This window comes from Rhea americana, unplaced genomic scaffold (assembly GCF_003343005.1).
Source record: "Rhea americana isolate MKP2758 unplaced genomic scaffold, rheAme1 scaffold_329, whole genome shotgun sequence".
In the NCBI taxonomy this organism is placed as follows: domain Eukaryota; kingdom Metazoa; phylum Chordata; class Aves; order Rheiformes; family Rheidae; genus Rhea; species Rhea americana.
The window spans coordinates 323,690-338,253 of NW_028186456.1; the positions used below are offsets into that span (position 1 = coordinate 323,690).

The following is a 14,564-nucleotide window of genomic DNA, read 5'->3' on the forward strand; positions in this document are numbered from 1 at the left end:
AAGCAGATCCCTTGGCACTTCTGGTTACCGTTTCAGGAAGGGCAAGGCTCTTGCCAGCTGAATGGTAGAATTAGGAAGTCCATGGAAATAGTCCAGCTTTATTTCATATTCCCAATTTCCTAGAATAATCTACAGAAGACTTATGCCTGGATTTACCTTTTTCACAAATTATTCCTTTGGAAGATGTGTGTGTTTGGAATTCTAGACTAATTCTACTCCAGACCATCAAAAGTTCATGAACTCTGGCCCCTTCTTATTTTACTGAAATGAATACCCTTTTCATTCCCAGGGTGTTTATTTGCTAGGAATGCCCAGATGTCATTTAAAATTCTGTGAACAAAAGTATCCTAATTTCTTTATAGGAAGTCTTTACTTTCGTGTCTCACTTGTGCTTCTGAAGGCCAGTATTGGCCCTTTTTATTGAAATTTTCCAGTCAGTGCAAAGTTTTCTCCAAGTAGACATACTTGTTGCCAATATGTCATCCCCAGTGTGTGTGATGTATGCYTTCAGTTGATTATAATCTTGGGAGATTTTATGATTTAAATAATGTTTCAGTGCTTGGTCAAATGCTGTAAAGAAAAGACCCACTTCTTCTGCAATTGTAACCCCTCATCTTCTCCCAAATAGGAGACCTCTTGTTGCCTTTTCTTGAATGTTGCCTGTATGACTGTGATAGTGGTGAGTAAGAGAGCTATAAATGGCTTCTGGTGAGGAGTAAACATCATGTGGTCGCTCACTTTGGAAGCTTGTGGAGTGGGAGGCATTTACTGAACCTTTGCGCACTTGCTATAATCAGTGATTTTTGATGAAGTGCTAATGGTATATGTCTGTTTTCTCTTTTGTGAAGGTACTTCATACAAAAAGGCTGCTTTAACAAAATCTTAGTGTTAAATATATAAAGCTAGAAACTGTTCAAATAAAGACAAATTTTATTTAGCCTGCAAGTGATTCATGCACAGTCTCTATTTATATAATATTAGCACTGAATAAGGTCATTTTTTCCACATATGGAGGTATGGCCAAAGTCTAGATTAATGTCATATTTTCTTTCCTCTTTCAAATGTTTTAGTCAGCTAATGTGTTGTAGAAGAGCAGAAAATACAGACAGTTTGGAATTACTGGTGCTTTTTTTAGACTAAATCTTTCATTTACTTGTAGTCCACCAGTTCGAGAGTGAGGGATGAACACATTTGGATGGAATAAAAAATGGGAGACATGACACTGAAAACTGTAGTTTTGAAAAAAAAAGAAAAAAAAGAAGTGAGATTTTGTAATTCATTAATTTATTTAAGTTTATGTTTCCAGTTCTCTCTATACTGAATGGCACATGAATTCCATGATTTCTTATGTGAAGATTGCTGTTACTTTGACTGTGGTTAACAAACTCGGGGACCCAGTATTTTTTTTCTTTCTTCACAGAAGCTAACCCTGGCATCTTATTGACTGTAATTGAGATTCTCAGAGTGGGAATGGAGTCCTGAGGACTCGAAAAAACAATAATTCAGTGATTCTAAGAAGCACTTAAGCATGTGCTTAAATCCATCCTTAATCAGACCACATTTAGGCTGGTACTTGCCTTTAAGTATGTACTTTTTTTGTTTTCTTTAAAATGGCAGTGTTGTGCAGTGGAATAAGGTTGATTGGAGCAGCAAGAGAGGCATTGGTAGATAGGCTGCAGATGCTGAAAGAATAACCAGGAGCATAGGTGCGAGAATTATTAATGTGCCATAAGTATCCTATTTTTGAGTTTATATACTCCCATTGATCTCTGGAGGAGTTTGAGTTCTAAAAATAACACACGTTTGGGAGCTGGAAGAGAAAGAATTGGAGCCAAACGGAGGGAGGTCTGAGTGGATTGAAACATCACGGGGTGATAATAGCGGGTCTACTGGCAGCAAAGGGAGTTCAGGTAGCAATTATAAGCAACCAGAGAGCTGGGAGTACACCTGAGAGCAGGATAATGTTGTTAGCAGATGCTATAATAGCACTGCTTGTAAGCAGTGTGCTTTATCCAAAATAAAATAAGATGTGAGAACAGTGGGCTTGTTTTTCTTCAACCCCGAAGCTCTGAGGCAAGGCTTATAGACATCTTGGTTGTTCCTGCATTCGGTCTGCAAGTAACAGGGTCTTGGGGGCTCTAACACTTGTTCGTTCCTCCTGTTGATTATCTAGTCTTCCATGTGCATGGCCTTCTAGATAACTGTGTTTCCTTTGACGAGAGCTACCATCTCTTAATTTGATCAGGAGGACTCGGGACAGCAGATCTTTTGGTGGATCCCACTGCCTAGTGAGAGTCCATGGCAGGGGGAAAAAAGAGAGGTGCATGCCCAACTGGATGGAATATGACACTAGCTGGAGGCTTTAAGCTCTGAGGTCTTAAAGGTATTAAGTGATATTAATATTGATTTCAGTGGGAGCTGGATGTCAAAGATCTGGGATCTAAGAGGAAAACAGATCATTGCAAACTGGAGAAGGACATGGGAATATTTGAATAAATTGAACATATGGCTAAAAGGAATAGAAGCAGACAGATTACTTAGATGATCAGCAACACAGTAATACAATGCATAACCCTGAAATTGTAGTTTGTGAACTCACTGACAAGCCAACAGAGAAGTAGGAACAAGTAGGGACCTTGCACTTGGCCCACAAAACAACCACAAAACAATCATGAGTGGAGGACACGTTCTCTTCAGCCTAACAAACTTCACACATTCAGGATGGCTGAAGCGGGACAGCACCTCTGGAGATGTCTAGTCTAACCTTCATGTTCAGATCAGGTCACATAAAGCAAGTTTCCCAGGGCTGTGTCCAGTTAGGTTTTGAACATCTCCAAAGATGGAGATGCCACAACCTCCCTGGCAGCCTATTCCAGAGTTCAACCAGGGAAAACATTTTTTTTTYCTTATGTTTAAATGGAAATTCCTGTGTTTCAGTTTGTGCCCATTGCCCCTTGTCCTGTCACTGGGCACCACTGAGAAGAGTCTGGCTTTATCTTCTTTGTACCCTTATCATCAAGATTGCCAGAGGCTTAGTGGGCACAACACAGAATGATTGGTATTAGGAGCTCAGGAAATAAGGAAAGGCTAAACTACTTAGAAAATAATGCACATGAGCATGTAGCTCCCATGCTGGACAGAAGAGTCTTCTGCAGGATACCACCTACAGGAAACCCAGCCTTACTATTTAAGATAATGAATCTGCCAAAATGGTATTAAAAAACTCACATAATCCTATAAAACAGAATGCTAGGTTACAGCTGTTGTTCACTCCATAATTCTCCCTCATTCTATTTAGAGAGAGCATCTGACATTGGCCTCTTTCAGTGGAAGGATCAGAAAACATTTGTGACACCATGGACCAAATTATGCTTATATGTGCCTGCTGCGTTCAGCACACCAGTGCTGAATAGATACACTCTAATCTGATCTAAGGCTTGAGCATTAGAGTTTAATCATAGCTAGTAATGTTTTATCCACCCACCACTGAAAAACAGTCACCTTGTGATATTCAGGCACACTCACGGAACAGTTTGAAAAAGAAAGAGAATACTCAATTGAAACACAAGGAGAGCGTGTGTAGGCAGGTGGTAATTATATAGGACAGAATTACACGTGCATACATATCCTGGGGAGCCATCAAATAGAGCTTTAAAGTTTGATTATGTTTTTGAGATCAGTAGGATAAGTACATGAAATTACCTGATTTGAAGGAAGTTTCAGCTAAAATGAAATAATAGATTGCCTTACTGAATCAGGTTAAGGGATGATTAAGTTGTTTGATCACCAAAGGTCAAAGAGTGTGTTAATGCCATGAAATGTGGTTTTATGACCTCTTTCTTTTGAACAATGGCATTTCTCACTTTTTAAAGTCAAGTTCATTAACGTTGACCTCTTTATTCTGAAGTCTCAAACATTTTCAAGGAGTTAGTATAAACCATGTAGGGCTTTTCTGAATAGCATTTTTTGTCTCCAGTGAAGTGTTTCTTCTCAAAACTAAGCAATTCTAATCTTTTGAATGTCCCTTCAGTATTTTTTCAAATGTGAACAGCCTCCACAGGTTCAGGAGTGTATCGAAAACTCAATTTATGTAACACATTGCAAAATATAGAAAGTTGTTATTTTTGTCTGTCTGTTTTGCTTTACTTTCTGAGCATTGTTCAAAGTTTTTGAGTAAAAAAAAAATTCTTCAGTAAAACTTACCAAAAATGTACAAAAAATAGAGATATCTCTTTCCTTCAAATACTTGCATCTTAACCAAAAATATATCCTGAGAAAGTTAATGTCTTGAATTTCAAAACCTATTTTCCACATTATTGACCTGATTGTAACTACTAATACCAGCAGCAAAACTTCCATTAGTTTCAAAAAAAAAAGAAAAAAAAAAAAAAGAGGAATAGAATGCTAAGGCAGGAAGGGACCTCTGGAGATCATCTAGTCCAACCCTCAGCATAGCCCCATATGGGGGTTGAACCCATGACCTTGGCATTAGCAGCACCACACTCTAACCAACTGAGCTAAACCTGCCCCCCAAAAAGACCTGGAAGTCCCTGTAGACATGTCAATGGAAATTGCTTCTCATTGCCCCAACCATTAGCTAAACATCGCCTCACAGCCCTCACCCCATACTTTATATAAGTAGATAAATAAATACTGATAGGATATATACAGATAGRGCAGACATCATTGTACTACAATGTGCTAGAGTACTGTGTTCGGTGCTGGTCAGTCATGAAAATTAAAGCAGACATAGAGGAGGAGTGAAGATGTGACAAAAATAGTTCTAGGGACAGATACATTTCCATAAGAAGAGCAGCTGGAAAAAAAAAACACTGGAACTGTTCGATCTGGAAAGGAGAAAAAGGAAGAGGCTTGCTCCCAGGACAGGGTCTAACGGCGGAGCAGAGAAAGCAAAACAGATGCAAGAGCAAGGGGGGTTATCATCGCAGTTGAAAAACTAAACACATATTGATCACTGATAAAAGCAAACACTGTTTATCTAACTGATGCACCTTTATTACCCACATGGTGACTGCAGTCCTTTGCCATACCGAAGGACTTGTCACCCGGGCAGCAGCCAGCTTGCTGGTGGGGGTCAGTGGCCCGGCGGAGCGGCTGCGTGCGTGCTGAGGGCGAACCTCGTGCTGAGCATTTCCCAGGGCTGAGCAGCTGGAAGAGCCGCAAAATTTCTGCAGACAGATTTGGCGAGTGGGTGGCAAAAGCTAGGGAATGGAAAAGATGTGTTTCACACCCGCTCTGTATTGCCTGTGCTCAGGTGTAAACAAGTACACTGRGTGGAAGCAAAATTGCAAGCGCTAGGAATATACACCCCCTCACAACTTACAGATGCTTTTATGCTTTCTCTCAAAGTATCTGCGAGTACAATGGTAGATGATTAATTTCTGATCTTGTATTTGTCACACAGGTCTAGCAAGAGAAACCGAATGGATTCCAATGACTAGAGATCGTTTGAAATATTTTATATATTTGTATGAAGACTATGAACTTCCTAAACCTGCAATACCCCATAGGAAGCATCTTCTTTGTACATTTATATCAACACTTCCTTGTTGTCCGTTTTGCTTAGCATAGGAAAGTACTGAAGAAAAATACCCAGCACAAAGCAACAAACAGTGAATGTATATATATTCAGGAAWGATTTTGCTCTAAGAACAGGGAGCAGGAACTTGAAGTTTGAGCAAAAGTGAAATAAACACTTTTTTCAAAAAAAWTCATGAGTTGCAATTAATTTGGTTTCCTTCCTTTTGCAAAAAAATCAATACAGATAAAAGAATTTTTAAATGATTTCATGAAATGCAGATTGAATGAGGAAAAATAATGTCTAATTTCCTGTTATGTATTCCTGGATATAGAACAGGCTTGGAATCTTGTAAAATAAAGGAAGTGAAAATATTTAAAGGGTTGGTCTTCATGGTAAGTTTAGCTAAATTTTTCTTTCATTGTAGAGCCAAAGTATTTCTTTTTCTTGAGAATCTAAAATACATTGGTGTTCTGATATTTATGCATCACTTTTACTTTGTACAGTGAAAATACAAGATGTGAGCTAGGTGGCAGAAATCCTGCAACCTCTGTTCAGATAAACAGGTCAGCTGGGCTTGATGAAATTTACTCCTGAATATAGGCTAAAGGATTACTATCTTCAAAAGCCCAAATAAAAAGATGACACTGATATATTGATGCTGAGYGAAAATCATGTATGATCACATTAACTCTTACATGTAATGATTAAACCCTGACACTTGTTTTATATGGGCTGTACATAAATTGAAACTGTTCAATGCATATTCTATTTTTGGAAATGAGAACTTAATGTTAGAGAAATTTAATATGCTCTGTTTCCTTGGTCTCACTTGTGTCATTTACTGTAAAAGGATAAGAGGAGCTGTTTTGTAATAATATTCTTCTACCATTGATTTAAACCATTCTACATGCTTTGAAAATCTGCCTGCCTCTTGTTTATTCGATTAAAATAAAGATAATTATTCTGGTTAGAAAACAGATTTCAAGTTGAATATTACTAACAATGACATCCACTTAATTCTTGTTTGCTACATGACACAGTGCAAAAACTAGTTGGCAATATTATTGTATTTTAAGTTATTACAAACATTTGCATGGCTTTGTACAGGAAATTAGAAAGGAGTCTTACTCACTGCAGCTTTCAATATGTGATACCAACGTTGCTTGCTCTCCTGCTTCATTCTTATATGCCTAAGGCTGATTTCTCTTAATGCATCCCTTGGAGGTGAACAGCCCCAAGAGACAAGCTGAAATGAAAGTGTCAAGAGGCAGAATACATCAGGAGCACCTTTCATTTACATGCCAATAAGATTAACATGTCTATTGAATCAAAAATGAACAATTATTTCCCCCCACACTGCATTATCAGTCACCAATATTGGACTGCTTTGTTCCTGCCAATATGGAGGTGATAAAAAGAGGAGCAAACACAATCCTTTGAAGTAAAAGCATGTTGGAGGTGAGATGACTCAGGGACTCAGCTATCATTATCCTTTGCTCGGTTTAAAAATATTCTTTACAGAGAAATGTGGAAAGCTAAAGCCAGTTTTTTTCACCTGCCTTCACAGTTAGCAAACTTCATGGTCAAAATTCCAGGGAATGGGGAGCAATGGGAAAACATTTTCAATGGAAACCTGGACATCCAGTCAGACCTACCAGCTCAGTGAGCTCTGAATTTTCTTTCCCACAGCAAAGCTTTTGTTTATCATCGTCCTTATAGTGTCTTTCCATTAGTAAATGCCGATTACTTCCTTCTGTGAGTAATGCAGCACACAAATGCAAGTGGGAGATGTCCCAATAAACAGGTCTTCTCTGTTATTCCAAGGTTAGGAAGGGAATACACATTATTTCATGGTTTCTTGTTTTGAAAAAGATGGTCTTTCAGCTCATAAAATCTACAGAGGTAGCAAAAAAAACTTCAAAGACTTCTAAGACTCATCAAATCTGAATGTGTCAGTGAAAAAAAAAATCCCAGTCCTGACACAGGAGCATGCCCCTTCTGACAAATTTCAACTTCTTGATCCAAAGTGGAGAGGTACCACCAGTGACGATCAGAACATTTTTATGGGGCGGGGTGGGGGGGAATGGCAGAAGAAAATAATATTTTTTCCTAACTTCATTTTTATTTTAACTTTAAATCATCCTGAGGTTGACAACTAACATGCCATGAGGACCAGTGAGAACCCTGTGTTAGTTCTTAGGACTATGAGGAATCTAATGAAACATAAAGTCAGTTACTAAATGCTGTGAAAAGGAGCTTGTGAAGCATCTGTATGTCTTAGCTAGCGAACTGTTAAAAACTGGTCTGAAACAACATATACTAGTCATGTTACTTTTCATCTAAATCTTGTGAAAGGGCTTGACTTGAGGGCATACACAGACAAGTGAAAGATGTCCTGTTAACTCTCTGATCTGTTACATCTGGCATGGAAGATGTTGGCCACAAATGTTATATTTTGGTACAGATTAAAGAAAAGATCAAGGTCTGATAACGAATGATGACCACAGAAGTATATACAACAGGTCATGCTAAAATCGTACTTACTTCAGTTGCTTACCAGTCAGCCCCTGCGGGTGTGAACCATGCTAAGGAACTGCATATTCACACTTCATTAACGTGCTGATACGGGAGCATTCCTCGGCAGTGAAGCTCTAGCACTGGTGGTAGCAAAACGATCAGTAAACTTTTTTGAACCGTGGAGAAATTAAACTCTCCTCCAACCCCTAAATCCCAGCTTGCTTAATGGGAGACCCAAGAAATAAAGCAAAACTGGATTTCAGTATCATCCCTGCACTGTTCTCTGAGTGGCGCTAGGTGACACTAATTGAAGGGACTTTACTGCGCTGGCATCACTAAGCTCAGCCCATGTAGGATGGAAGAAGAGTTTCYTGTGTTGACTTTCCACACAGATCTATACAGTATATCTTTTGCCATTGGTGAAAGATGGACTCATTTAATCCGACCAAATGCATTTTTCCAAGAAACTACTGAACGATATGGTGGAGACATCTTCTCTTAGAAAAATAAAAGCAGTTACTGAGCTGTGTCCACAGGAAAAGATTTAGTCTAATTAGATGCCAAGACCCTAGCACAACATGGAGGAGATTTTAACTACCAGATGCTGAACAGAAACGTGCTCTAAGGATTATTCWGAACTTCTGCACAGAAAACCCAAACACATTTAACTTCAGAAGCAGACAAGTAAAAAAATAATTTCTGTTACCTGAAAAATTTGGATGACTTTGAGTATATTTGGCTTTCTGTAACATGAATTGTAGAACTAAGCAGGGAATTTTGCGTTTTCTCTGGTGGGGGTAAGCCGTTATATTTAGTAGTCCAAGGAAGGCCCCATTGCACTATTCCGCTCACAGGCAGATGAAGGGCAGCTGCCTCCCAAGCAGAAGCGCGAACCGGTGAAGGATTAAAGGCAACACCTGGACAAAACACAAAACCTCCCGAAATGCTGAGAGGATATTCTCACATCGGGTGGTCAGCCTCAGCCAGAACAGGCTGACACTGACAGCCCATCTGTAGTTACATGCAACTGTGCTTATGGGAGGGACTTCCCAAAACCAAAGCCTTGAGAGGCAGTTCCCAGAGTTCAGTGGCATCCTACAAAGACTGTGCTCAATGCAACCGTATCAGTGATGACGGTTGTTTTATTTATTTATTTATTGCTACATGTTGTCAGTAAATTTTTTATGGTGATACGTAATCATAGCTATGTGCATTGGGCATCATGTTTTATACAAACTGGAATACTGTAGAGAGAAAGATCCATTGAATTAGAGAAGGCTGTCCAAGGAAAGTAGTTTTATTTTTCTTAGTAGTAGCTTTAGAGCCAAAATGCTGAAACTGTTTTCTTCTGTCCTTGTAACTAAATTCTGTTTTTTTCTAATATGTGCACATTTCACACGAAAATTAGTCTTGGCTTTAAAAGTGAAGCAAATTAACCAATGTGCTTTGCAAAAAACACCCCAATTTTTGTGTATGAGCTACTTAGTACATGAATAATTATGAGCAAAACTCCCACTAATGTCAATTTTGCACCCCCAAAATGTGCTGCAGCTCTGTTCTTTGCTTTATATACCTAGATGAAGACAGTTCTCTAGAGACAAAAAAGACAGGCCTGGGTATAAGATCAGTCAAACTTGATGAAATCCCATTTTCCTGTCTCTTTGATAGTAGTCTAAAACCATTTAGAAAATAAACAGGTCTGTTCAAATGTTATACTCACCTCCCACTATGTTACTTAGCAGTAACTCCAAAGTGGATGTTTTCAAAGCTGTCCTACAGAAGACTTGTGACTAACTGCAGATCTGACACTCAGCAGTGCAGCAGTGAAGTGACAACATGAATACAAACCGTGGATTTCATATGCACTGGTGGCTGATAAATCTTGTTGGTAATTAATTAAATTTGTTTTTGCCTAGATGTCTAGATACTGTGAAAGGTGACCTAATCCTCTCCTGTATTTTTAGGGAAATCAGAATTTGATTTAATAGGAATTTAAAACAAAATCTGATTTTTTTTGAAGACCCTCAAACAAGTATCTAAAAACATCAGGTCAATCCTTTAACGATGTTGCAAGTACCTAATTTTCAAAGCCTCATAGCATAGTGGTGAGCAATCTAAAACATAATGTTAGCCCCTTCTTTCAACTTTAATTTTAATGGTTAGGTAACAAAAACAAACAAACAAACAAAAAAAAGAAAAGTAGTTTGAGAGGTGCTCTACTGTACACAAGGAAAGTTTGCTGCTGAGGAAGGGCTCTTTCTGAAGTGCTTGCAATAATCCTCAGGGGCTGCATTTGAATGCACTGGCGGATGTGCTTCTGCGCAGCCACTGCAGCCAGCCAGCCACGGCAGCGGGGAAGGCAGAGCTGGGATGTGCCCGGCCACCCCTCTTGCCACCACATCAGCTGCCGGCTGGGGTGAATGTGGGTGCTGTACCCGGGGCTATTCCCAACAGGCAGCCCAGGCACCACCAAGGTGCGTGCTGAAGGTGGAACTGCTTTCAAATCCCACCACTTTCCCAGTAAAACCCACAACAGTGTAATACACCTGTTTGGGATTTCATCAGTGGGATGGCTGACTGCTCTCCAGTGCATGTGCCTGGAGCTGCAGAGACATCAGAGTTTTTCTGCTGTTTTCCACTGTATTAATACTGTGTCTGTCTCTCAAAGATGTTGCATGTTTATGTTTATATAAACATATGTAAACATATATACTGCAGTACCTGCAGTAAGTGTTTACTATAAGTATTGCAATAATTTTTACTGAGATTACTCTTCATCTGTTACAGTGGTTCTTCATCTTCATCTAATACTTACAATTTTCCTAGCTGATCATTGCAGGTTCCAAATAGGTCTAACAGATCTGTTTTCTATCTTCTCTAAGGCAAGTGAAACCAGCACACGTTTGAATTGGTATTATAGTGACACAGCACACAATATTTTCTGTCCTTTTTAGCATGTAGCTGTTGACCACATAGGGCAAGCATGGACACAGAGGGTAATCATATGGCTGGTTGCAAGCAAGGAAGATTTGTATGACCCAGACTTTGTGTGTGCTGGGAAAAGATACTGAGAAGGATGGACTTGTAGATGTGGAGATGGGGACAGTAGGAGTGAGAGGCAGAAGAGGGCTCGGGAAGTAGGCTTCTGCTTTGAGAAACAACTTAGGGAAGAATTGCAATTTCAGAACTACCAAGAGCCCTGCTGCCATACTGATTCTCCCTTCCTCCTGTTCAAATTTTCTAATAGATTTAGAATAGATTCTAATAGACAGCAGGGACATCAGGCAGGGAAGGGTCAGGCAGTCTGGAGAGAGGTATATGTCACACAGATGTGGGATGGATGGATGCTTAAAGGAAGGCCATCCTAAGATACCTGTTAGATACCTAAGAAGACATCTCAGGGCCCTCTGGATCATTACTATTGCTAAACCCAGTAAATCCACCCTGCTGTCAGCCCTTCTCCAACAGTGCCTGGTGTTTGATGAGGTGCCAGTTTGGGGATACAGACTGAGTGATAGAAGATGTTGAGAAGAATGAATGATTAGGGCTCCATGTCTTTGCTTTGCTTAGTTGCCCTCACAATTGTTCTCAAGGTTGGCCCTGGCCTAGCGGCTGTATCTAGAACTAGGAAGGTCAGGAGAACACCCAAGTTCATGGATTCCTGCAGAAAACAGGAAAGGGGCACAAACTCTTAACCCTTCTGCTACACAGTCAAGTAGCAAATATACAAAAAAAAAAAAAAGTTAAAACAGTCTGCCCTATGAGACGCACAGGTTCTTCCTCTTCTCTCTTTCTGTGACRACCATATGTCATTGGAGCCAGGGTATGGTTTACCAGCTCCCTTGCTTTCACTGTATTCTCAGCGCTTCTCGCATACTTCCTGCGTGCACATCCATGCACTCATCCTCCTTTTTTTATTACTGAAGGTTAGTGAGGATAAATGAAAGTCTCCAATGTTACTTTCTATGGCTAGTCTAGATCTCTTAGATAATCTCTCATGAGGTCACCCACTGCTTCTAAATGTCATGCATGCATGTGATCTGAAAGCCTTCACAAGCTGTCCTCACGCCTGAATGACATCCCAGTGACTCAGGCACTAATGTGTCCAAATGAGGCCAAATCTTAATTCCCTGCTTTGACTGTTTCTCCAGCAGAATGCTGCTGACCACTCTAGTATTTGCAGGACAGCTATCAAGTGCAATAGTGTGAGGGAGAGAGATTTGTGTAGCTCAGGAAAATGACACCAGGCACTTGGTACCACATGGCTGAAAAAAAAATCAGTCAAGATCAAATTCATATTGTCGTTGTGACATAAATGGGGCTCTTCTCTAGTGCTTGAGAAGAAAGGAGTACGCTCAACCCACACTATTTGTCTGGCAAGGCATTCAAAAGTCATGAGTGTTACGGCYATGTGGTTGACCTAAAACTCAGGGACTCTGCTGGGACAGCTTGGCATCATGCCATCAGACCAGATCTCACTTGGATAAGGGCTGCAGCAGAGCGTGGGCCTGGAAGAGCCTCAGAAAGAGCATGATTCAGAAAAGTATTAAGTGGCACTGCAGGCTCCCAAGCCCTGTCCCACTGGAGTCACGCAAGGACAAGGTCGCAGGGAGGGATGCTTGGGAGCTCAATGAGCACACATAGCTCAGCCTCTAGTGAAGGGCTGCTCCATTCAGCACTCAAGCTCTAATTAAGCAGCACTGAATAATGCAAGTGTCTCAGACTGGCACCAGCCATTGCCAGTTGTGACAGCTCAGCCTCAGGACAACAGGCAGCTAAAACTAATGGCTATACTTAGTGATGCTTTAGATCAGCAGAGTGGATATCTCAGGGGAGATCTGACAGTCCCAATGACAGCACAGTCAAAGGGCACCTAGAAATGAAGTGGACGTTGCCCATCTTTCAGTTATTTTCCTATGTTTGAATTTCTACTGAAGTTTTCTGTGTAGCCATTGCAGTTCTTAGGTTATGTCACCATCATTGCTGAATTTTCTGGGACAGGCAGTGCTTTACTGCATTCATGCTCTTTCACACTGAACCCCTTTCCATCTGATGAGCACCAAGGTCTGCCAGTCCTGCCTCTTCCATGGTTGCATCTTTCTAGACAGAACTCAGGGCCTCCTGCCTGGCTTGCTCTGCAGCCATCTCATGCCACCAGTGGGAAAGCAATCCAAGTACCCAGATTTGTAATCTTCCCCAATATTTCAGCTCTCAGAGGCTCTAGTTTTCTTTAGTTTGACAATRTTTTCCACAGCAAAGTCATTCTGGCCTACTTCAGAAGCAAGTAAAGCAGTTGGGGAAATACTTCATGTTGCAGAATGACACAGTTGTTTCAGGAAACACACTTCTGTGTCAGTGCAGACACATTATTCATCCCCAGTTTGACTTACTGTTTCTTCAGCTCTTCTGAGCACACACACTTATGCTGCGCTGCATGGCAAATCTTTACCAAGAGCAGCTTCCAACACCATGAAGAGTCTCTCTCTTTTATGGATACTCACTTGGTTCAGGACTAGATCAATCAGAGAAGAGAACTGGGCCATCAGATTCTGGCTTATGTTTTAACTCACTGGTGTTTTACAGACCCTGCTCTTTCACTTCAAGGAAAAACAATCAAAATAAACTGACATCCAAAAATGCAAACTCCTCACATCCAGAGAAAGAACATTTTTATTCTTAAACTTTAAGCTAAGATAGAAAAATATCCACTTTGTTTTTCTTTATGTGAGGCAGCAAGAAAAAAAGAAAAAAAATCTAACTTCAGCTTTTGTGGAATTCATTTTTATACTACTCCAATCAGTCGTCAAAAATGCATTCTTCAAGACCTCAAGACCTTCAAGATCTCAGCAGAGGTGCTGAAGTTGTAACGTAACCAAAGAGCAGGTTTTTAAACTGCAGTGATGTTGGGCAATGATTTTTCAAAGGCTCTTCCCATGTGCTTTCAGACAGCAACATTGCACATCCTTTGTCTGGAACATTTTCAGATTACTGACATGCTAAGTAAATTTTCCAAATGGAGTAAACATGATGTATCCAACACATTTGTTATCAACATGCATCCCAAGCTTTTTCCTATTCAAAGATTTTGTTTTTCAGCAAAATATCTCTGTTTAGAAAAACTCTCATATAAATCACCAAGGCTCAGTGGACCAAGACTCCCTGTAGTTCAGAGGACTTTGTGATTCAAGCCTRTCATGAGCAGAAAATCCTAGAATACAGAACTCAGAGGGATCTCAAAAGACCATCTAATCCATCCCTTTACCTCCAAGCCCAAGCAACTGTATTTGCCTAATTCCAGGCAAAATTGTGTGGAATTTTACAGAATATTTTTAAAAAAATCCATGATGGTAACCCTACACCTCCCTAGGCAATCTATTCTAGTATTCCATTATCCTTACCATTAGAAAGTATTTCCTCATGCCTAATTTAAAGATGATATTATTGGTCTACATAAACATAACATATATGTATGATACTGCATKGGATACCTATGCAGGAAATGTAC

At 40.1% G+C, this 14,564-nt stretch overlaps 1 protein-coding gene across 5 annotated transcripts in view; it reads left to right on the top strand.

Annotated features, from left to right (window-relative positions):
* Positions 1 to 6,517, top strand: part of SMPX (small muscle protein X-linked) — a 40,831-nt gene extending 34,314 nt beyond the window's left edge. For all 5 annotated transcript variants that reach the window (XM_085310878.1, XM_085310877.1, XM_085310874.1 and 2 more), the window contains exon 5: positions 5,426 to 6,517. The gene's annotated coding sequence lies outside the window, so the exon portion shown is untranslated. The remainder of the gene's footprint in view (positions 1 to 5,425) is intronic.
* Positions 6,518 to 14,564: the final 8,047 nt, after the last annotated feature.